Genomic DNA, 25,522 nt, shown 5'->3' with positions numbered 1-25,522 from the left:
CAGCTCTCCTATAGATAGTTATTATCTCTTTTCAATAAAGAATGGGTAAGGTTGAGCAAAATGTCAGCAAACCTGTAATTTTCTAGCCTTTCACTTACCTCTGTTCTTCTGATCCACCAGTGATGTGAAGTTTTGTTGTACTTTGTTCCATCAATTATGGCATCTCTCCAAGAAGGCGGCAGGCTCTTGTGTCACATATGCATATTTATAATATGTTCTGATCTTCCTGTTGTGCCTGAAACCAGGTGTTCTGGGCCTTTTGAGGTGGGTGCGCAGCATGGCCTGTTCAGGGCAGTGAAGCTTTTAGGGCAAAGTTTTTTAGCTGTAGGCTGAAAAGCAAAAGCTTGCTGGGAAAATGACAGCAAGATTCCATAACCTGAAACTTTAAGAAATTAAACTATTTATATAATTTTAAGAATAGGATTTCTAGAACATAGTTGCTTCCTTCATTGTATCTGCTACCTCAGAAGATGTATCTGGTGTATCTCTTGGCTGTTGCACTCAGGTTTTAGAGTGTTGGGTTTTCAGCTTTGCAGGACACCGGCCCAGTTCTCGAGGAGACAAGATGTTGGCTGTCACAAGACAAACTTGCCAGTGAGATTTATTTACTTACTTGGAAGTGGAAATGTTATTTTAATAATCCAGCCAGCACGGGAGTGGAGGTGTTGGACATTCTCATCGCTGGCCTGAAGAAGGGTTTGCTGTAGCATCTTGTGATCCTCTCTCTGCTGGAGAGGTGTGCCCTGCATGGAGGGCAGGCGGCTGAGCCAGGGAAGGAAAGGAGTGCAGGAGCAAGGACTGTTTTCTGCCATCCCTTGGAAAACCTAAACCTTGATAATTCTTCATCTAGATATTTATATTTATCAAGAGCATAGGAGTCATGCTGTTTTAATACCAGTGTTTTTAAGGGGCTGATGACTTCTTGACGTCTGGAGAGTCAAAGGCACTGGCCAGCCCCAGCTCAAGCTGAACTAGAGCACTAAATCCACCACCAGCCAACAAGGCTCTCTTCTGCTTTTTGGGAGTGAGACGTTTCATTTGACAGAAGAAAGCAACAGCCTGAAACTTTCACATGCTGTCAGTTCAGTGTGTGCAGGGCACTTCTTTCAGAAGTGAGGCGTGCTCGTAATTAAAGATTAATTTACTAGCACTAAAACCAAAGCTTGCCTCAAAGTCTACTGTCAACAGACATGCTCCCTTTCAGTGACATTTGCATTTCTAATTGGGACTGCTTATTACCAGAAAGTCTCTGCAGCTGAGATTTAATTTTATATACTTGCTGGTTGTCCTCTTAAGCCTGCAACTATATTACCTAGTCTTGCTTGCCGTGTGTGTGTGCCTGTGAGTGGGCACAATTTCACCCTACCAGATGGGCATGACCATATACATGCACAGGAAACCACTACATACACCAAGAAGACAGCTTGTCAGTGAGAAATGTTGAAAAGAACAGTCCATATAGAGAAGCCAGATGTGTAGAGGAGTAAGATCAGAAACAGAGAAGGCCAGCTCTGCCTTTGTGCTGTGGTTAATGTTTTCTCCGTTCTCTCAAACTGTGATATTTCTACTTCAGAAGATAAGTTCAGACTCTTACAAATCTTAACAGAGATGTGAATCACTTTCCTTCTCTAATTTATTGATTGATTTTTTTTTCTTTTGTACTTGAAGAACTGCTATTAAGAAATCTGTTTAACAAGTTATAGCATATTGTTTACTCCCCTAGTCATCAGAAATTGTAAATAAGTGGGCTTCTATGGCATGGCACTCCCCATTCCTGTATTTCCTGCTTTAGTGCAGGGATTGAAACCCCAGTGGGCAAAATCCTGTACACACACAGTGAGAGAGACAGTGCCTGCCCAGAAGAGCTTGCTTCTGGAATAGGCAGGAGAGAAAGGAAATATTATTATTCCTCTTTAACAGATGGGAAAGCAAGGCGCAGAGAGTTGAAGAGGCTTGCCAAAAGTCAGACAGAAATCTGAAAACAGCCAGGAACTGAATCCAGGTCTGCTGAGACTCAGGCCAGTGCCTTAATCACTCGTCTCTTCATAGATTTTATTTCTGCAGTTAATTGAGTTATTCACTAGGACAAACTATGAAATTTCTGCCTCTAGCTATAGTGATGGTGCACCTATATCCTCTTCTACCCCCATACATAATTCCTTTCCATTTTTTCCCCTGTGTGCATCAAGCAGCCTGTCATCCTCCTACTGCTTAGGAAGGTACTCTGCAAAGCTCTGCCATCATTTGTGTACTCCAGCCCTGACCTTCCTCACAAATAAATTCCCTTCTTCTTTTCCAACCTCGATCCGATTTGCCCACAGCCTTGTGATAATTCATGATGTCTGGCACTGAAAGCACCATAGCTGTCTACAGAGCCTTCACATGGCTGCTGTGAATAACTCCCAAATTGAGATGCTTCGTCCCCTGGGAAGGAAGAAATTGTGGGTCCCACCCCACATGCCTCCCACCCCAAAGCCTGGCCACAAATCCCCGCACACAGATCTGTGATGGAGAAGTTCAGGGCGTAAGCAAAGAGCTTATGCAAATCCTCTCCTATCCATCACGAAAGGGAGTCCTTCATACTTCAGAAACGATGGGAGAAACAATCTATCGATATTCCGTAATGAGCATAAATGCCCTTTATAAATTGTTTCCCTTTTATTGACTCTAAAGCAAATGTAGCCGTGAATGCTGTACATTAATACATTTTATACCTTCTAATGGTTTGATGGCCTCATATATCCAGTAACGCTGAGAATAATCATTAGATTGTAAGGAGTGCAAAATATGTTTTATCACTTGAAAATGGAATTCCTTCTTGAAAGGTAAAACCAGTGGTAGATCATTGATTTGAAAGGTCAGGGTTAAAAAGCTTATTAACGACTGGGTTAAGCTCTAGTAAAATTCTTTGTTTTACTCAGCTGTATGAAGCATTTAGCTAAGTGAGACTCTTCATTAGGACATTAGTGCTTTTATACTAGCTGTGTAAGGTAAAAATCAGTAATTTCCAGCTTATGTTCAGGAAAAATGCATTGCGAGTAGCACATACTCCAAATAACACCGAGCGACATGCGACCATGGGTACGATGCGGAGTCCAGGGGCAGGGGGCAGACGGGGTGCGCAATCCCGGCCTCTCCCTGTCCTGTGCTGGGGAACCCTGAGCCAGCATTGGCCAAGCAGATATATCACACAGCGCAGCAGACTGCTGGTAGAAATACTAGCTTAGGTCCCAGAAGCCATACAGTTATGTCAGGATGCCACAGTGCTGAGTTAATTAGCCCTGGCTCCCTACAGGGCTTTAGATTAGCTAAAGAACCAGGTTCCCAGGCTGCAATGCTTCTTGACTCCAAGACAGGGAGTTTCTGCTGGGGGCAATATGTGTGTGTCCCTCTCACCAGATCTCTAACAGACACGTGAGCCACAGCACATGGAGAAAGGCTCTGTATTTTGGGTATACCAATGGTACCAACTCAAGCCCCTCGATACTGCCCTATATCCATCCTAGCCATCATCGGGCAGTCAGACAGACAGCCCAGAAGCAAGGCAGAGTGGGACCATGGCATGGGCTGCTGCTTGTTGAGCGTGATGGGACTTGTTCAAGGTCATGTATGAAATTTGGGGCTGCTGAAAGAGCAACTGCTGGCTGTTCTTTCAAACCAATGCACAGGTCTGCTGTGCTGGTAGACCTAGAAAAAGGATTGAGTTTATGAATTGCTTCCTTAAAGTGAAAAGTCCCTCAAGGTGTCATGGTATTGCAAGGTCCACGTGAATATAAGTGTTCAAGCCATATGAGAAAGGTGGTTACCCAGCAGCGCACTGCACTGACCCTGCCCTCTTGCCAAAAAGAAATGGAAATAATTTGAAATAATCATTGTTTGTGAGGGGGTTTCTTCCTTTCTCAGCCACTGTCTCTTTAGCGGCCTGAAGAGATCGAGCATGGACGTCATGTGGGAGCACAGAAAGGAGGGACCAGCCACCTAAATTTAGCACTGCCGTAAACAAGAGCAGATATTTTAATCCTGTGTCATAATGCAGCTGCTGGTAAAGGCAAAAAGTCAATATCAGAAATGATGTAAAATAATGTCACACAGCTTAGTTATACTTTATTATTTTACTAATGTAAAGAATGATTGTTTCGTTAATGTAATGCATTGCAGGAGATGACACTAGGGCGACGTGCCTCTCCATCGTCCTGATGAGCCACAGCAATGCAGGGAAGGCAGCGCTGGCACCATGCTCCCAGCTATCTTCTGCTGCTGCAAACGCTCATACATTGCTGGGGAAATAACCAGCCACTGTCGCACAGGCACTGCCACGTGCTGACCATCAACTTGGGGCACTTTCCTCCGTGTGACATGGAAATCTTCTCCTCTTCCTCAGTCCCTCTTTGCTTGGTTGCGTTGCTAGCTTTTTTAAACTTTATTTATTTTTAGCACTTTGAAAAATTCATGCTGTTTTCAAAAAGATCCTTAATGTTTGTCCTCAGCATCTGCTACCTGTTTCTAACAAAAAAGAGAGACATAAAACTCTGTCATGCTGTATTAAGAAGGCTTTTTAATGTTTTTAATGGAACAAAATAACAATACAGAATATAAAACCCATAGCATGTGCTTGGTGCAGTCTAATTGCTCTGGGATACTCAATCCTTTTCATATAAAGCAGCCATACTGACCCAACCATCGGAACAACTTTAATATTTTACAGTGAAATTAAATCGCAGATTAAAACAGATGGTTCGAACATTTCATTACAAGCCATGGCGCTTATTTGCTGACCATTGGCTGGTATATGTAAACATATAAAAAGCAAAAGAGCCCTTGGATACAAACCATACTCTTTCTTAGCTTTCCATTCATGGTTACAGCATGGTTATGAATGTTATGGATCCAGACAGGGTCTTTAAAGGTGCTGAATTCAATTTACTTTTACCGATGAAAGGAAGAGGTCATGGAAAGTGCAGAATGGGTGGGAAGAATATAGGGGGGTTGTCAACTGTCCTGCCAATGCATTTCAGTCCACGGCTCAGTGGGTCCGCAGCCTTCTGCATCCTTGTGGCACCAAAACCTGGAGACATCCCTCTGCCACCCCAGCATGCTGAGGGCTCCCACCCTCACGGCTGTGCCCAGAGCTTCCCGTTGTCCTTGGCTTGAGGCTGTGGGAAAAGGTGCCGGGGACCTCTGTGCTCCAGGGTGACCCATGCCTGTGTTTTAATTGCTGACTTTGAATGCCTCTGGTTTGACCACCTTTTTGAAAACCCTTTAAAAATGCTTAAGCTGTAGATTGCTGGTGCTTCCTTGTGCCTTTGTTTTCTTCTCCGGCCAAAGGGACCAGTACCTATTGCACATAGAGGCAGAGAGGTTTAATTAAATGTTTGCAAAGTACTGGATGAAAAAATGCTGCTTAACTGCAAAGCATGAACATCTGGAGTAAGGAAGACGACTGTTCTTGAGTAGTACCTCTAAGTGGGGGGGGGGGGGGGGGGGAACGGGACGACTGTGTGTGTGTGCCGGCATGTGTTTTGGTAAACTGAACGGGCAGAGAAAAGCCAAAGGTTGACACCACTCTCAGCCCTTGGGAAGGCAGTCCTGTCTGTATGGCCAGGACAGAGTGGGCAGCTCGCACGGTGCGGCAGAGAGGGCAGCGCTGTCAGCCCGTCAAACGAGCTGTCCTCACTGAATGAGTTAACTCTGCGCTGAGAGGTATTAAATAAAACCCTCACAATTACAGCAAGTATTTCCCCACGTTTCCAATGTACCATCTGCACTCAGTGATGTTGCCCCAGGTACTTAATTTTTCAGATATTGTCAAACAAACAGAATTCTACTCTAAAAATAATTACGAAAAAATCTATAAACATATTTAGCTTTGGCAGAACTGAAATGAATAGATGTTTCTTAAAAGTGTAAATGCCGTGCCTTCAGACATTTTCCATGCTGGTTAGCGTTGGTTTAGTGAAAGTGTAAGGGACTTCAGGGAGTCAAAGCTTCATTCTGTCATGTAGGTAGAGTGGTGAGCCGAGGATAGTCTGCTTTACCTCTGCTTCATGATGCAGTAACATCATGAAGCAATATTAGCACCCAGGGAGAACACAGTATGTGCATTACAACCTTGTGCATGGATTAGGAAAGAAAACCTTTCCCCTTCACTGTTGGTGTGTCCATCAATGCCAGTCAGCATTCCTGTCCCAGAGAGCCAAGTCTGAACAAGCCTGGGCTCATGGTGCCCAAAGAACTACAAAATAAATTTGAGTTTTCATAGCTTTAGGGGAAAAAAAAAGTAAAGCTATGGTGCTAAGAGTCTTGTTAAGCTCTCAGAGAGCTGCACAGAAATGGGGAGAAAGGTTCTGGGGTTAGATACGCTCAGCAAAGCAAAGAAATAGAAATCATCGTTAAATTCTGCCCTCTCTCTCCCAGTTTGGTGGTGGAGCTTCTGGTGGCTTTTATGTAGTTAAGATTTGACTAGAAATTCCAGCTATCTTCATTTCTTGACTGGTATATCACTGGGCTTGCTGGGAGCCCTGGTTACAGTACTGCAAGCTGCTTCCCGGTTGCTGATCTAGTTCATATTACCCCAGGCCTTAGAAATAATGGACATCAGTAATACAGGACAGTGCAGCCCTTCCTGCACAGGGGCTCAAATCTTGAAACACCGATGTGTAAAGACATTCACAGGTGTCCACATTTGCTTCACAATTTAAATCTTAAACCCTAGTCCTACAAGGGCTTTAAGAAAATGAGCATCCAAAGAGGAAAGTACAGGGGAAGGCATTAGACGCAGAGGATCACCTTTTTGTCACACTGTTCTTTTAGGATCATAGCTGCATCTTCAGACACATAATCCTTGATCATTGTGTGTTAGCGCTATCATGCAGAAGAGTTTGCTCATATAATAGCATATTGTTGACAACAAACTAGAAGAGCCATTTAAAAAAAAAAATCTTACAATGCATGCTTAAAAGTGTAAAAAAAAAGGAATTGTATTTTAAAAATCAGTATTTATCAATAGTCCTGGCTATAACTGGGGATTCACAGCATGGATGCTGAAAGAATGGAGACAGCGTGGTAATGAAAAAAGCGTATCCATCATCAACAATACAATACTTACTCTGACCTAAGGTCAGGTTTGTACAGTTACACCAGATGTTAGATTTCAGCCGTTCTTTGAAATGAAGAAACACAATGGTTACTATTCCTGTAGTGTTGTGGATTTCATTAAACAACAGGTTTATCTTTCAGCTTTAAAATGTAGAGCAAGATTAGGATATTCTAACATTTAGGTTTCAGGAAGATCCAGTAAGCATAATGTAAAGTAGGGCTGGTGCTATAAAAAAGTTACTATTTTGAATGCAACAGCCAGCTCTTTCTGGTGGCAAAATTCAGAGACAGTAATGCAAAGGGTGAAAGAAGCAGCTACAGTAAATAGCTCTAACGGCGTAGCTGTTTCTAAAGCAGCCCTAGAAAGGGTGTACATGGTCTCCAGGGAACACACTGCCCCATAGCACTGGGGAGAGCAGATGTGTCTTTGAACAGGGCTTGCTTCTCTCTGTGCTTCAGCTTTTTTCCTCTTTTCTTCCTTCTCAAGCGATAACAGAGGAGTGGGGCCATCATTAGAGGAGCCTAGCCTAAAAGGTGGTTGGAATTGCTTAGGATTTCCTTTGGTCATCCCCTCTGAACTAGACTGCTACAGCCCTGGCTGCTTCCCTCGCCTCTGAACTCAGACATTTCTCCAAATATGAGATATTGCCTTGCAACACTGACCTCTTTTGCCTTATTTGCTTTATTTAAGGTCCCTTAGCAGTCACTGTTTTTTTAATATATAATTCTATATATAATTTATTATGTACATATATATAGTATACATTATATATTGTGTATGAAAAAGGTTATATTATATGTATACACACATACACACACACAGATCCATAACCTTAAGAAATGACTGCCAGTCTAAAATTATATTCTCATTCATTATTATTAATCAGGAATACTGAAATTCTCAGGTTGAATAGAAGAGAGAAAAGACAGGCTCGTAGTAGTTACAAAGAAGCCTTTCGATTATCTTGTCCTCTGTTTTCTTCACCCCCAAACTCTGAGTTGTTTGTAAACTGTCCCTGTTTTGGACAAAGCAGGTAAGGCAGAGGAGCAAGGTCCATGTCCTGAATTATTTCATTAAAAATTAAAGCTTTATAAAAGTGTACACATTTCATTAACTTCCCATTGCAGGCTTTGCAAATATTCTAAGGGATACTAATCTCCTGGCTTTAATTAGATTGAAGGTCTCTTGCAAAGGCTATCATTTTAATATAAAATGAGCGATCTTTTAAGCTTTGTGAATTAGAAAACAAGAACTCCCATTTTAGATCAACAGTTAGACACTGAAACAAAAGAGCTTTGGATTTTTGAAGAAAGTTAAGGTTTTTACACTACCTACTGTGCAATTGCAAAAGCCAGGCAGTACATACACTTGTCACTCCCGTCTAGGGATATGTTGCACATATATGTGTGTGTGTACACAACCCCCCCGACAACTAACACCTCCTTTACACTGTGCACAGCACGCTACAGTCCTAATCCTAATGGTACCCCAATACTTCACTAGATCGGGGTCTTACTGGCACATTGGCCCTATTTTTCTTGCTCTAATGACATTCTGTGTGATATTAAGTTGACTTTCAGCAAAAATTGCCCAGAGTGACCCAAGTCTTGGAGGGGAGAGGAGCAGGGCAGAAGCTGGAGCTGCTGCCTGGGACAGCCCCAGCCTGGGTACCACAGGGGTGTCCCGGCCGTGAGCATGGGCCGACATCTCAGCCCAGCGCCGAAAGTCTCTTCCTTGCCGGGGACTGCACTGAACTCTTTTAAATCTGCCGTTGTCGTCTGCCCCTGTTCTCCTGCTATTATCCCCTGCTAGGAGATGAATTTTTATATTTCTGACCAAGATCCAATCTTCTTTCCCTTATCAAACATAATAGAAAATGCTGTAGTTACAGAATAACAAACTCGCCTCCTGGATAAATGTCAATCTATTTTTAAGTGTGGGATCAGCTCGGGAGCTGCCTGTGACAGTGTATCACTTCATGCCAACATGGTGCCCCTTCATTTCTTATTTCGCTCGCCTCCAGCCCCCTGTGTTTGGTACCACATCGCCTTGAACATCGCCCCTTTTCCCTCTTCCAGCTAGTTCCCCTCCATAGGCAAAGGGCCTGATCCTGCCTGCTCCTATGTTAGCTCTGGCCCAAAGTGAGCTGGTGAGATGTCAATCAGGCATACATCTGCAGCAGTATCTCAGCTTAGGTACCTAGATACTCATGGTTTATGTGCTGAGAGTTTCTCTTTCAGACTTAAGCCCTGTTCAGATAACTTTTGTCTATGTTCTTGTAAGTCTAGAAATTGCTTGTATAGCCGTGCAATTCAGCTTTGTGCATTTTGCTGTTGGACTTTTGGACCCATAAGCTACTTTGGAACTATCTTACTCTGTCTGTTGAGGATCACATTTTGGAGATGGACATATTACTCTTTATAGTCAGACACAGGGTAGGCTGCTCTATGGAATTTGAGTGCAGAGAGAGACTTGTGATATCCCCCTTTATTTGTACTTGTGGGGAACAGACCTCCAAAACCATTGCTAGCATCAGAGACAATTTGAACAGCAGTTAATTAAATAATGAAATTTTCTTCTTTCAGTTGGTCATTCCTACCAATTTGGTGTACAAACTCTTCAGAACTAAGAGGGCTAAGCTCCAAGTATAAATTTAATTGATCAATAATTGTCATTTTTAAACAATACTGATTTATTCAAAATTGACCTTCAGAAAAAGAACTGACTCCATTAACGTCTGTGCTTAACTCTCCGCTGTGGCAGCTCTTTCTCCTGACAGGCTTGCTGGGCAAGTTTCCTTTAAGAGAACAAAATCCTCAACTTCATTTCTCCAGTTCCCTAATTTTGATTCAGAGCCACATCTTTGTTTAAAGGTTTATGTAGATAAACCTCAATTTTGTCAATCTCAATTTTGTATAAGAAGTAGGATCAACTTCTAATTTCCAATGTTAAATCCTACGCTCTACTTTCCACTGCAATATTCTCAAGATGACTATTCCAGGTTAGATCCCATGCTGGGTTCAACACTTAGAATAAACTAAAGTAACAGTAACTTCATATACTCATTAAGAACATGGGCTTGCTCTGAAACTATCTGTTATGCAGTGAGCTTTCAAAGTTCAGATTAAAGTAGACAACAATGGCATTGACAATAACAATGACATTTGGGACTGCCTGAATACAAATCCGCTGCTTTCCTATTGCTTAAGGACACACAATAATACAAGTAATCTTTTGCGATAGCCTGTATATGAATCAGAAATGACAGATCTTCCCACAGAGTGCCCAGCTGCTATGGTAATAGCATGTTGTTTCAAGCACCTAGCAAAAACTCATTGGCTATCATATTTTCTTCAGTACAGTATTAAGTATTCCTGATACTACTGTTACCTGTGCTACCAAAACAGCAGCGGAGTATTAGCACAGCAGTACGAGGCTTGTGCCTGCTGTGCTGTCAGGATGCCTCCACTCGTGCTCCTGTGAGCACTGAGCCACGAGGGTACAAGGAGATGGTGAGAGCCCTGAGCTGCAGGAGAGCTCTGGCTATAGGAAACCCGTTTCCAATCTCATCCCTGCTGCAGACAATCAGTAAAACACAAGCATTGCATTCCCCTTCCTAGAAGACTACTGCTAGAAGACAAATATTAAAGCATGCCAGACATTCAAATATTATTAAGATTGTGAGAAATGATCATACTGGAGAAAAACTAAAGCCCTCGTAGTGCAATAACCTCTGGGGTTTGATGCCTAGAAGACAAGGTGCACAGATAGCACTGTTTAGTCTACACACCCACTCCCAGCCATCCAGGGTTAGCTCCCCTCGACTACACCTCGTTCTTCTTGTGTAAGATTGACCTAACAAACACTTTTCCTGTACGTGCTATGACAGGTGCTGTATTTGAACAAATTTTAATAGACAGCGTATTAACTCTGATGGCTTCAGATTGACGAGGTATGTGTGTAAGGTTGCATCTCCTGTATAAACATTCCTGACTCTCATCTGCTTTTATCAGTACCACTCACTTCTGTGTTCCTTGCTCTTTCCCAGCGTCATGACAAATTTTTGGTTCCATGTCAACATCAACGTCTCATGGCTATAACGGTGGTTGTGATGGGCCAGTTCATCTCAGTATCATAACCTGGCAGTTCAAAATTGATTTGAGGATACTGTGAAAGTTTTCAAAATGTGCATATTGAATCCTCTGCTGAACTCCAAATTTCTGAGCGTCTCGTTACCATGGATTTTTATGATCTGGAAGGCATGGGTACATTTCTGCTACCACTGAGCAGAATGGAAGGGGACAGAGCTACATCACACTTGGATTCTTTCCTCCTCACACTTTCACTACAAAATCTCTCTTGTTTAACCACTGAGCTAGAAGGGAGGAAGGTTTGTGACGTTGGTCAGACCAAGGTAATGCAGTAGAAAAAATTTATGGTTCTAAACAAGGAAAATTCCCAAGGAACAGGGCTGGCATTACACTTTTTAGAGGATTTCAGAATCTGACCCATATTCAATGGGACTGTTGGGTCTATTATTTTTAGGCTACCTTTTTTCCTGTTTTCTTCTTTATATATATTAGAATATGTATTTGGGACCAGATCCATAGCTTAGCTCCATCAGCTTCAATAATGCCATGCTTATTTCTACCAGATGAAGTTCTGCCTTTAAATTTCGGATGATATAAGAAAATGCACTAAAAAAGCCCTGGACTACACAGTCCACTGATTCTCCTCTCCTTTCAAATTCCATTTGCCCCAGGCTATTACCTCAATTTACTTTTTTTTTTTCCCTAGTGACTGGTATACATCTCAGATACTTAGAACAAAGAGTACTGGTTTGATCCATGTTTAAAGCAGCATATTCAGAAAGTTGTGCTTGCACTTGCATGATAGTTAGTATTCTGGGTTTTTTTGGAAATGAAGACTATTCTAATCTGGTACAACACCACACAGAGGCTTTTTTTTCTTCTTTAGAGACAACTGAAACATGCAAATATTCAAGTGCTTAGAGAAGTGTGTGTCTATACACATGCAACCTAATCATTAGGCTCATTTTCAAACCATATGTTCCAACTCATAAATAAAGTCTATTAACACTGAACTATTGATCAAATGTAAGGATTGGGGATTCCAGCATCATCTCTTTCTCGGTAGGCTGCTACCTCCACCAACCCTTATAAGTTATCATTTGAATTGGAATTAGCCCTTGTAATTACATTTATATTAATAGAATTAGAAGGCAAATGTTCTTCTGAGTTTTATCTTCAAGTGATAAACCGAGTTGTCACTTCAATCTATTGCGCTTGCACAGAGATTTACTATATGTGAATCTCAAAGTAATTTTGAGATTGAAACTTGGGAAATTCTAGGGACAGACCAAGAACAAGAAACAGATTTATCTGCTCTCAGGTGGCTGTAGCCCACAAAGCTTTTCCTTGCCCAGATCCTTATAGGTTGCTCTTATTAGCCCTTTCTATAACTCAGTTCTTGCATCAACTACTTAGTGTGTACAGAAATGTTTATATCCCTTGAGCTTGAGCCTCCTTTAGTTTCTCTCCATTTCCCTTTCTTAGAGCCTGTCCATTTGTTCTTGTATTTGACACTAGTTTTCTGACATCTCTCCTAGCTATTCCCCTTAGAATCGTATATAAAATAATGATGTCCACCCGAGCTTTCCTCTCTTCAAAAAGCACTGACCTAGTTTCCCTGCTTTTACAGTAGAAGTTCTCCAGTCCCATGTCAATGAGGTTGCCCTGACATATCTTAGCTCTGATAGCTATCTCTCTCTTTTAATAATGGCATCCTGAATGGGGATTATTTCCTCTAAATGCATCTTCATCTGTTCCCTGTAGAATATTTCCTTTTGAGTTACTTCCGATTGATCTGGTTTTGGTGGTAGAGCTACGCAAAGATAGCTCTGATCTCTCTATCCAGGGCCTGACCACAGGTGATGATGCCTGTGGACTTTGGCCAGAATTGGAGCCTTTGATAACGTATTCCCCAAACCTGTATAAAACACAATGAAAAAAGCCATAGTTTAAATTGCTCTTTCTTATTATTAATGGAGCAAATCCTCAGCCAGAGTAGTGGGACACCTAAGTCCTTGGATGTGTGCAGAGATGACAACTTTGCCTACCAGCTACTAAATCGTTATTTTTATATGGCACCGCTCGCTTCTTTTCCTTCACTTTGCAGCACATTCTTTCTTTTCATTATGTCCAAACTTCCCCCTTTTCCTAAGGACCTGATCCTCCATCATCAAAGTGAGGGGGAGATTTCACCAAGACTCCTACGGGAACATTGTGAAGGCCTGTTTTTTATTTTGGGTAAGTAAGTTTTTAGTATACTTTGGCTTCTCTATTTAGTTTTTAAAATCACCACCCATTCCCTCTCATTTCTCTACCCTATTTATTTTTTTATGCCTTTCTTCATACTCTTTATCCTTTCTCATGGACCTCTGACTGACAAAGTGCTCTCAGGTTGTAAAAACTTCCCATCGTCACTTACTGTGATGCTGATGCAGGAGCTGGAGCCTCACGGCTGTACCTGCAGCCTGACAGCCTTTGGTTACGGTGCTTTTTAGATTAATGTTAGGCATGGCCCCATCATACGCCGCTGAAACATAGCAAACTCCAGTGACTTGGGTCTCTTCAGGGTATGGTGGTGATTTGAGCTGGAATGGGGTATATGAGAAACTGCTCTGTTTTATGTATTTGAGCAACCAGACCAGATAAGCAATTTTTCTTTCTGATATTTATTGAAAAATGTAGGTGTCTTCCATCACTTGCCTTAGTTCAGTCTCAGAAGCTCCTTGCACCAGCTGTTGCTGATTATTTCTACCTTGCTGCTCAGGAGAAATAAAGCTGACTTCTATACAGTTTGTCTAATTTTGTGTGGCAAAAAGCGACAGGAACATTTGCTAATTTGCTTTGTACTGGGAGCTCCTTGCAGCAGGGACCATCCTGCCTGGCTGGGGAGAGGGCGTTGTTTTACAGGGTGATAGCTTCCATCACTTGTGATTTGAATTTTTTTTTTGCAAATGGTTGCAATCCTGATTTACACTGATGTTACACCTTTTTTTTTTTTTTTTTTTTTTTTCCTAAAAACATTATGTATTTTTCTACCAAAAATGTTCAGGTGGTTGGGTAGCTCTTCCAAGTGCTTTCAGTGGAATGGAGGCAGACCAAAATGACAAAGACGTAAATAATTGATTTTGTCCCACTGAAACCTCTAGACTTGTTCCCCAAGCCAGTCTTTCATGTAGATATATTAACTCACTGAAAATTTCTTGTCAAACTATGTTAAGTAAATAAAAGAGAGGTGAAATATCAGCAACAAAGCTAACAAATGGAGCTGAATGCTCCACTTGAAAGAACAGATCTAGCTGTTTACCATGCTAATCTGAAATGAAATGAAAATGTATGTTTTTCATCTTTTCAGACAACGATCTTCAAATACAGGTAGCTAAGGTCTTTAACAACACCATTTTATTTTGCTTTTTTTTTTTTTTTAAAGACAAACCCTATTGTGGAAGTATTTTGTGTGTGTGGCTGGACCAGCGTAGAAACTGAAACATGTATTACTGTTGATGGTCTTACCAGTCTGAGCCTTATACCATACACTGTTTTAATTTGCCTGGCTCATATGTGCCTACCTAACTTGCTGGTGCTAAAGAAGGGTACACAAACACTTCTGCATGCTCGGAGGTTTAATCTCCCTTTGCCATATATCAAGCTCTGAATCCCTTCACGTGGCTGCTCCCAGTCTGTTCCAGTGCTGTTCTGGGGAGCTATTCAGTAGCCACTGTGAGCACCTTAAAAAATCTTGGCAGCAACCAAGCCAGACATTAGTTCGATTTATCGGTAGCGTCTAGTATCTGTTGAGTTCAAGTTAGCATTTTTCTCATACTCGGGGGGCCAGAGACTAACTAGGTGTTATTCTTTGCTTCACAGAGATTAAGCTCGATTCACAGCCTGGTTCCAGCAGCTTTCCGGAGGGAACATCCTCCCCAGACAGGCTGCATGCTGCTAATTACAAGGGAAATCCTGGCAGTGTCAAAGTTGGTGCCAAAACCTCACTGATTGCAGCGATGCCGGGATCTCACCAGATGTCTGGATTGTTTATCCGTCTGGGGCTTTCTTGCCCGGGTTGTTCGCTGGCCGGCCTTGACCCTCCTTGGGAGTCACGACTCCTCTTCCACCCCCACAGAAGAAAAGCTGTTTCTGACGCAGCTCCTTCCCCCATCCCTACCTCTGGCTGCTTCTCTCTGGCGTATCTTTGGCATTTTCAGTTTGTTACAGCCAGAGAGGAAGAGAAGTGTCTTACCCGGCTGTGGCTGTCGGTGACTTTCCGCTGCCTGTCACCCGGACCTGGCGCTGGGCTCCCTAGTGATCGCTGGGCTTCATCTCTCAAGGGAGCACTGGTCCACACAGTACCTGTACTGTGCCCATACAGGCACGGGGAGATCGTGTAAGCCTCAAGGAACTTAGTAGTTAAGGAGAGACAGGAATATGAAAGTAATTTAATTTTTCATGCAAAACTCTACTAGGAACTACTAGACTTTCCAAAATGTATTCCAAAGAAATGCAGAGATAGATTCCCGACCGGCATTAATCAGTGCTGATTAAATCATGGAGCTACCCAATTTCTGCCTGGTGAGTACTTTTCCTGTCATTGATTTATTGCCTTCCTTAGAAAAATAAGACCTGGGAAATAAAGAGTTCAAGTAAATTTGCTCAGTTACCCAGCAAACTGTTGACTATGGTACCAGGGATAATAAATGTTCGGGGGAAATTCCTTGTGCACGTTCACGTATTGAGGTCAAGAGCAGAGATGTCCCGTGTACGCTCCAAATCCTCCAGAAGCTGCGGAACACAGCTCAGTTGCAGCAATACATGCAGGGCCTGTGAAGAGCAAAAAGATGATGTGTAGCTGAACAGGTTTCCCAAACGCCTATGAGGCAGCACACGTGGACAGCATGACAGCGGCTCGGGGTGCCTGCAGAGAGCCTGGAGCACCTCTTCCCTCATGGGAGAAGAGGAAAATTTGCTTTTTCTTCTCAGCCTGCCATGAGAATGTCTGTGCTCATGGTTGAGACCCAACACTTGCCACCAATGTTTCTTTCCTCTCATTCATAAGAGAACTCTGCAGTGTTATGACTTAAGGTTTACAGGATTGTGCTGTGTGGGGGTTATTGTTTTCTTGCAGACACATGGCATTATGTTTAAGTCACTGGATACAATAACACCACCATCTGGTTTTGTTTTTCAAATGACAGCACATTATTTGTTAAATACTTTCTACCCCATCTTCTTCAAGATATTTTAAGGATAAAGTCTGCAGAGTTGTATAGAGGACAACTCTTTTCAGGTTTATTTGTTTGACTTACCAGTTTGCCATGTTGCTTTCCAGCTCTCTTTAGAGTATTTGTTGCATATTTTCATTAGCCTGATATGGTGAACAACTTTCATAAATTTATAAACTATGTAGCATGAAGAATGCAACTGCAGAAAGCTGCCTGCTAGGGACAATGCATGAAACTGTCCAAACAGAAGATTAATACTTTGATTTTTGGGTATCCATTTTGTGCCATTACCAATGGATCTGGTGTCAAGAAGGAGCTTGTCACTTGGAGGACATGTCAGATCCTTTAAAGTGTGCATCACCCACCAACTTCTGAGCACTTCTTAACACTTCAGAAACTATAGCTAAGTTATAGCTAACAAATCCATCCATTTGCTATAATAATTTGCTAAACATAAAAACAACCTTCACTGTAATGTCATGGAACAAAGTGAGATAACTCTTTGAGATATAACTGCAATGAAAGGATTTCTTTACCTGTGCTCTTCAACTCTTTCTCCCTTTTGCCTGTTGAAGGCAAATAGACCATTTGTTTCTCGTCCTATGACTCTCCCAGCTCAGAATGACAGTCCCTTGGTGTGCCCTAAATGTGCTTTCACATGACCATGAGAGGAGCATTCATTGCTCTATTACCCAACGCTGACCATACATTTCCTTATCTTTTTTTTTAAGGAAAGCTGCATTGGTACAAACATTTGCCTATTTGCTTGCCAGTGGCACCTGTCACCAACCTCATTTAGTGACAATGAACAAGAATTATTTTTTTTTTACTCAAAACCAGAATATTTACATATTTCAACCCTGAGGCTCAGCCCACCCCACCCTTTACTCCAGATCTTCACCTCTGCACCACTGCACTAAATAAATTAACAAGTTATCAACAAGACTGCCAGGCCACTACGGGCTCCCCATTACTGAGGCTGTCATTGCCACTCAGGGCTCTGCTGGAACGTGACAACTTCACAGCAGAAGGTCACTCCCCCCAGTCACTCTCTCGCTGCTGCTTGGAGGCAACCATTCTGAGAAATGATTTGTTATGGTAGAATCGGAAGCACATTTGTTAGTTAATTCATTCTGTAAAACTCAAATGAGATGAAAAACAAGCATAGATCTGACAAATGGCATTTAATTATGTCTGAGCCTAAATTTCATAATACATATTTATGCTGCCCTAAGTCATTTGCAGCCAAGATCCCTCTTATTCTCATAACTGAGTCCAATTGCTGATATGGAAAGAGGGTGTTAGTGATGAGCTACTCCACATTCTTTCATTACAGTGTCTCCTTCTTTGTGCCTTAACTTTCCATCCCCTGCTCTCAACAGGCCACAGGCTTTCCCTGAGTCTACAGTGCGGCAGTTCCCTTTGTGTTACTATTCCATAGCCTGTGAAGTAATGCAGAGAAGAGCTTATAGGTACCTAATAGCTTTAACTTGAAAGATTAAAATGGTCTCGTTATTAATCATATCTGGTCTCTAACTTCTCTGTGGGTTTTTGTTCCAGGCTCTGGATCTAGGAAGATATCAGGAAGCATTGCCCAAGGACCGTGTCACTGGTGAGCTGGGCTACAACCTGCCACTATCAGGATAACTTGTTTTCTGCAGTGGAGGGGGAGTTGCCTCTGCAGTGACAGTAGGAGAAATGGCTAGTTCAAGACAAATAGGAACACCTTGCACTGATGCTGCAGATGCTTGAGAGAACGTGCAAAGCACAGGCTTCTGGGAAACGGACACTTTGGCACGTGTGGCTCATTAGCACAGAAGCTCTGACCTAGCAAGATGTTTACAGGCACTTAGGTGCACATCTGAATGGGCTAATACATACCTGCTTCGCCCTTCAGCTGCTAGAAATCTAGACTTTGCATTTGGTGTAAAGGACTGAAATGTCTTTGACACAATAACATAAGATGCAACTCTGCTGAAGATTTGTGTACGTTTTTATAATGGTTTGGTGCTGTTGTTATAAAAGTAAGCAATTTTCTAAGTCCTTCTCTCAATATGGCATAGAGGGTCCAGCCAGCACCTTGGAAAATACACAACTGGAGAGAGACTTAAGAGAGAAGAGTTTCCATCTTCTCCTCCCCTCCAGCTTCCTGAACCTTTCCTCTCTGCAGAACCAGGTACACTGGAAATACTGTCTATGGCCATCAGGTCAGCAAGAGGCTTTTCCTCTTCTGCAGTGGGCTCCCACTCCAGCCTGAGCACCCCTGCCTCTTGAACTCCTCCACCATGAGACAGCAACCCCAATAGCTTCATCTGATCTCTCGAACGGGAGTCTCTGAGGAGGAGGATCTGCCACAGCAGCTCAGGAGGGAGGCGATTTCATAGCTCACGTCTGGCTGCCCTGCTATCTCTGCCTCTCTTGCCGCATGACTGTGTGCAAGGTTTTTGTGCTTCTTGACATTATTGCTCTGCCGAGACACCGAGACACTACCTCTCCTCCCCTCTGTCTTGGCACGTTGCCACCCAAACTCACTAGGGAGCTTTAGATTTTTTTGTTCTCTGGTGGGAAATTTCGTTTGACCCTTTCAAGTGGGACAAGAGCAGATATTAGATTTGTTGACGATGAAGTGCTTTTATCTGAATTCAACAAAAGAGGTACAATGAAAAGATTGCAGCTGTTGAGCAAAAGCGCCGCACCTATTACAGGGTTCATATGCATTTACAAGTGGCACATCAGTGAAGGCTCTCCTCACCCTAGCAGATGTATACTCTTTCCATCAGCTCTGCAAGCTTTACATACCTTTGGGAAAACATGGTGTTTGAGTCTCTTGCCAGATCTTGCAATGATAGAAATGCTATTAGCAGGTAAAAGTTACATGGAGGTGCTTTATCTTTCTGGAAGTCTTCTAGGTCTTCTTGATGCAGGATGGGACAGAAATTTAGAACACCAGATAACTTAGGTTGTAATTAAATTCTAGGACTACCATTGCCCTATTCAATAGACATCTACTATACACATATTTAAGTAAATAGATAGATAGATTTCAGTTAGAAATATAATTAATTTTTTGCTTATTTTCATGCACACACACATAAAGTCACGCATCTACTAAAATAATATTTTCTAAAAATTAAGGTAGCAAATCAACTCAGTCAGGAAGCAAGTAACTCAGACTTGGCAAAGGAGACTGAAAAAAACCAAAACCCCAACGTAACTATTATCTGACATCATACAGCAACTGCACTTCATAATAAGGGCAATAAAGCATCTACTAACCAGAGAAAATCCTGATGAAATTTGAGGAAGGATATAGCTTGCAGTTAATCAATCGTGCAAAAGTAGCACTAAGTGTTTGCCCACATCCTAACGAACCAGGGATATGGGATCATGATTGAAAAGGAACAGCAAATGCTTTGCAAGCTCACCAAGGTGGCCCAGGCACTGGGTCAACAGTATTACCTAAAAGTGAAAGAGAGCATGACCATCCTTGAATACATACACTGTGGTAGTGCCCAGAGTGGGCAGTGAGTGCCAGGGCCCACAAGGCTGCTTTAATTTGTGCTGGTTGGACTTTCCTTAGAAACCCTCTAAAAGTTCAGTCCTGCCGGAGCACAGTTTGCATTGGCTTCCCTCTGTCCACAGCCCTTGTTCAGGAAATGGAGCAGTCACCAGGCGGGCTTCAGGTGTTTCATAGCAGAGAAAGAATTCATACAGGGAGCATTCAGTTCTTAGGCACTGATTTCCAAACACTTGCCTTCCCCCAGTATGAGCCCTCCTGACTGCTGAAGGAGATGGCTCAGTAATTTTGCCACCACTTTTAAGCAAAAATATGATAGCAAAGGGAAGATAACAGGTTGAGGACAACAGCTATGTCAGTGGATGGGCTGTTGTGCTGGGAATGATGAATCCACTGGAAAACAATTAGTGAGATTGGCCTTGTTCCTAAAAGTCTTTGCATCTCGTAACATTCATGTGCTTTATATAATGTCAGTATTTGCCCACTGACATCAATGGTTAAACTCCCCTCGATTTCATTGGCCTGAAAATTTTCCGCAAGTGGTGTTATTTCCCTTTTTTTCCTATTTACAGAATTCTCCACACTAACTCTTTACATTTGTTTTGGCCTCTCACTTACCTTGTAGATGTTTCAGATCTTGTCCTGTAGCTTGATTTGTTCATGTCACTGACACAAATTAGTTCTAGAGCGCTTGCAGGTAATTTCATGCTTATAATGCACCTAATTTGCTTGCACAAAGATGACTGTACAGCTGCACAGGATATGGAAGGTCAGAGCCCATGGGTTGCAGCAAAGGCCATCATAGTCAGTGCAAAAATTCCCACAGTGTTAAACAGATTTTGGATCTGGCCCATGTGTATTCAGCAGTGACTTTCTACTTAGCATACTGGCACAAAGGGAGTTTTTTCAGACTGTTCTTCACCAGGTTTCTTTTCTGCCTTCCAGCAGATCTACAGCAGAGCGTTGGCTCCTTGCCAGTTTAAGTAAGTCATACCCATGGGCTAGTAACTCTGTTCTTGTACAACTTTTAGCCCAGCCGTGGCTCATGGTGCTTAGCACGTACCAACAATAATCACAACTGTGGCAGGACAGCAAAACAATTTCAGTATACATTTATGTAGGTTATGTTGCTTTGCCAAGGTAACATCAGGGCCACATCTCGGCTTGCACTGGTGGGGACTATGGCCATATGTGAGCTCAGGTACATGGCAGAGCAACTATACTGCACCAAGTGGATGCTGCAATGAGCTGAAGAGCAGTGTCAGCTCAGGCTGGTTGTTTAATACCAACGCTGGCTATGCTGCAGGTTGGGCTGGTGTGGGGAGGTGAGTTTAGTGCTGCAAAGCCCTGCTGCTGGAAAGGCAGGAGGATTGTAAGGGATGTGATTGCCAAGAGAACTGTTGGTGAATTTCCCAGCCTTTCCACACCTTTCACATCCAGTCCACATGCAACTTGCGTCCTTCTCCATAAAGGAACTGCTTCTTGCTCTAATGGGAAACGAGTTGCTTGTGGTCTTGATCCAGTTCACATTGTGGGTGGGTATCAGCATTGCAAAAATCCCATCTCTTGTACACAGTAATATCATAAATACCAGAGTAAATCAACATCGAGATTCCTGAGCCCTAGAGGTAGCTTTGTTCTCTGTGGCAACCAAAGCATGCTGATGTCTGCAAAGCAGCATGGCCTCAACCTTGCACTGGGCCTCTGCAGACAAATATGGAGCTCCTGTCCAGAGGGAGCATCCCTGGCTCTTTTTTGAAGCCTTGCATTCATTTTCAAAGTAAGGATTACACCTGACAAATATTAATAATTAGGATTTAATTAATAATTTCTTACTAGTGCCTTGTCTTTTAGTACAGTCTCAAAAATTAATTTACATCCAAGCAACAGATCTCTAGTTAGACTAAACTGGGGTATTTTGTATTACTGAATTATTATATGTAACTTCTAAGCAACAATGAGAACATGTGCATTACTCGATTTAGTTTTTTTTTCTCTGCTGATCCTAGTTTATCTTCAAGGCCTTGAAAACTTACAAAATTCAGATGAAGAATGAAGAACTCACCCACTAGGTCCAAAACCATATGTCCCTTGCCTCCAGGACGTTAGAGGATGCTTTTCTTACCTTGCTGGCTTCCAAGGCTGGAGCTCCTGGTGCACAAACATAGCTCAGTGTTTGAGGTTCAGAGCATTTTCATGGACAAGCTGTGTCATTCAGCAAAGCCTGCAGTCAAACCATTGAAGCTTTTCATTGACTTCAACACAATTCAACATTTACTCTGCACCGATGAATGAAGTAAATGTTCAGCTAATTACTTCATGCAGCTTCTAGTCCTAATATTAAATCATTGCTTCATTGTCTATTCCTGTGCCCTTACCAAATGGTAGTAGATTATTTTACGGGATAACCTCATTTTCCTTCCCTTCTTCCGGTGCCTTTCAAGAAAGTGCCTTCTAAAGCAGACCTGGAGTTGGCAGAAAAAACCAGGCACAACCAACAAGAAAGACCTAGTTACAGCAATCGGTGACTTTAGGCTCACTCCTCATCCCAAGTGGCTCTGGCAGTTTCCTTTTATTCTTTAACATTGTTCATATTATTTACACAGCTGCTCCACTAACTTTTTCTTGTTATATTTTTATTTATTTCTTCCTAGTGTGGTTTTTTTTTAATATTAACTTTCTCCCTTTAGATTTTAGAGCAGCATCAGTTTATGTTTACTGCCTCAAAAATTGATTTGCTTGTAATTAAAAACACAAATCTAACAGTGCCTAAATGTAAGAGTGACCTGTGTTTATGAGGGGGACGCAGGGGCAGGTTTTTGAAAGCTGAACCACATCATTTCAAGATCCATAATCAGTTTTGGGGGGTTTTCTATTACTATTATTTCAAGGTCCAGGTGTCTAAAACCGTAGCAGTTTTCTCACTTGCTTTTGCTAGCTGGTTTAAAAACAAAAAAGTATTAATGCAGCTGTACACGTTATAGCTGTGTGTGTGTGTGACTGCCCGCTGGATTTACATGCGCAATTACCCCAATAGCATACAACCCTCAGAGACTCGCACATGCAAAAAGCCTGTTAGCTGTAAAATTGCTGGCATGGATGCTCCATTTCCATATGCAGTCACACTGAATATGCATATACATTAGGTGCAGAAGCGCACACACATTTTTGGAACTGGAGGCCTCAATGTGAACCTAAAGGAGAAAAGACAAATGTTTTGAAGGAGGGCTTTAGCAATCATAAATCTGCTAGATTGTACTCATGTGCCTTATACCAACGCAAATAATTTTCTTCAATTAAATGTGGAGAAAAACTCTGGATTTATAGTTTTCTTATTTTTGCCTTTACATCCTTTGTGTGTTTATAATCCTTAATTTTCCCTTTCTGATTCTAGTAGATGAAAAACAGCCCAATGTAATTTTTGTCCAAAACTTCTAGGCACCTTAACAGAAAAAAAAAGAGTTTCTGAGTACTAACGTGTTTGAAAATCAGGCAACCAAAGATTGTAAACATAGACTTAGGTGTCTGAATTTAAGCACCTATTTTTTAAAACCCTGGCTTAGAAAATAAAGTTTCTGAATGTATATAGATAATATAAATCACCAGTCACTTTTATTACATGTATGTTTATATAAAGACCTTAGAACACGTTTTTAAAATGTAAACGTTCCTTAGTATGTTTAACTATGTGTCTAAAGAAGATGTAGGACAGAAAGAAAACAAAAGTTTGACAAATGTTTCTGATCAATCCTGAAGAAATCAATAGGAATTCACCCACAGCATGATTTCATTTAACTTTCCATGCTAGGAATAGTAACCTGGCTTTCTGTTAAAGCTAAAGCATTCATACTTCTTAGAGATTTAATTCTCATGTCAACATATATCAGGCAGGCAGAGAATGGCTTGGAGGTTGGGAGGGGAGGGTAAGGAGAGGCAGATGGACACATGCTGGAATTGTGTGGACTGAGTTGCATGGTTGGGTGACTTTGTTTCACCAAAACTGGTTTTTCATAGAAAATAGGGTTTTCATTGAGATGCATATTTCTCTTCCCCTTTGAGGGACCAGAAAGTGTCTGTTTCTCAAACCCTACTTTATTGCTTATTTGAAAAATATCTAACACCTGAAAACTGGAACAGCTTGGTAGAGAAAAGAGAAAAGCCATTGAACCACAAGCACTGCATTGGTACCTTAGTGGCAGCCACAGCCTGGGTGCCTGGATGCCTCCTGCCCCTGCAGCCACGAACCCTGCAGTGCCCAGAAGTGTGGTATTTCCATCTTGCATGCTCCTAATGTGCTGCTGTAAAACAAGAAGTGGGGAGATGAGCCCAGATAACAAGAGGCTTGAGGCATGCAACCACAGCTCTGGTGAACAAGTTTGACTTTTTGCAAAAAAACTGATGACATTTCCAAAACTAAATTCTCTGTTGAGATATTTGAGTTATGGGCCAAAATACTTTCCTTTTTGGCCAAAAAAATTTAAAAGTCTTCAGAGAAGAAAGCCACCACTTCCCATGTCCCAAGCAAGGTATAACTGTTAGCACTGAAAGCTTCTATGTCAAACTTACTTCTACTCCCTTAGCAGACCAGAACCTTACATGGTGTATGGAAACCAATGGAGCATTCAAACCGAGAGAACATCTGGTTTACAATATTTTCTTCTTGTTTGTTCATGTTTGTGCTCCTGGAAGTGTGTGCATTTGGGTCCATAAGTGTATGTGCATGTGCATGTATGTCTGTTCTTATTTATTCTAAATATAAACTGTTTTCTGAAAGGACTTTATTCATACTTAGATGAAAGAGCGCTATCCTTCACAGAAGTTTGGCTCAAAACCTGAGCTTAACACAGAGTGCCATATTGGACTAAACCAAAGAGTGGAAACAATGTTCTCCAAATATTGAAAGAGTCCAAACTTGGATTGGTCCATTGCAAGGAAAGTTATGGATAATAAAAAAGATCCCAGCTTTGCTGCTTCATTGAATCCCCAGTTATATATAAAGCAGATGTCCTTTTTACAATATGCAATGTGTAGGCTAAGAAACTGTATCAGCTAGTGACATCTGAGAGTGACATTGCTTTGAAATACACCTTTTTATCTTGTGTACACACAAAATTATGTGCGCACGCACACACACACACAGAGTCTATATGGCTTAAACAGAATGAGTTATTACGAATTTTTCCATGAGATTTGACTGACTGTGGAATTCATACAGAACAGATGAAAAATATTTTACTTTTAGGCTAAACTGATGAGTGAATCTGCAAAAGGAAACACCACAGAATCCAGTTTCAGTCCAACAAGCTGAAGAGGCTCTATTATTATGATCTGTATTTTTTGTTATTTTTGTGGGCAAGGTATGAAGCGAAATAGCTGTGTCTGTTTAGCTGCCTGAACAATAGGAAAAGTTTATGCAGCTCTTGAGTTGAAATGTTTTTGACAGTTTTCAATTTTAGCTCTTTTGATTTGGTAAGAAATCTGCAAAAATATGATTTTGAAAATCACCAGTTTCATGCTTTATTCCTTTCTCAAAATTAGACTATATTGTCCAACTCCTCTTCACTTACTGTGTCTGAGGGAATCCTAGAGAATAGCTGGCAAG

Source organism: Strix uralensis, chromosome 10, assembly GCF_047716275.1.
Source record: "Strix uralensis isolate ZFMK-TIS-50842 chromosome 10, bStrUra1, whole genome shotgun sequence".
NCBI classification, from domain to species: domain Eukaryota; kingdom Metazoa; phylum Chordata; class Aves; order Strigiformes; family Strigidae; genus Strix; species Strix uralensis.
The sequence above is the reverse complement of the archived record's forward strand: the minus strand, read 5'-3'. Positions refer to the sequence as shown.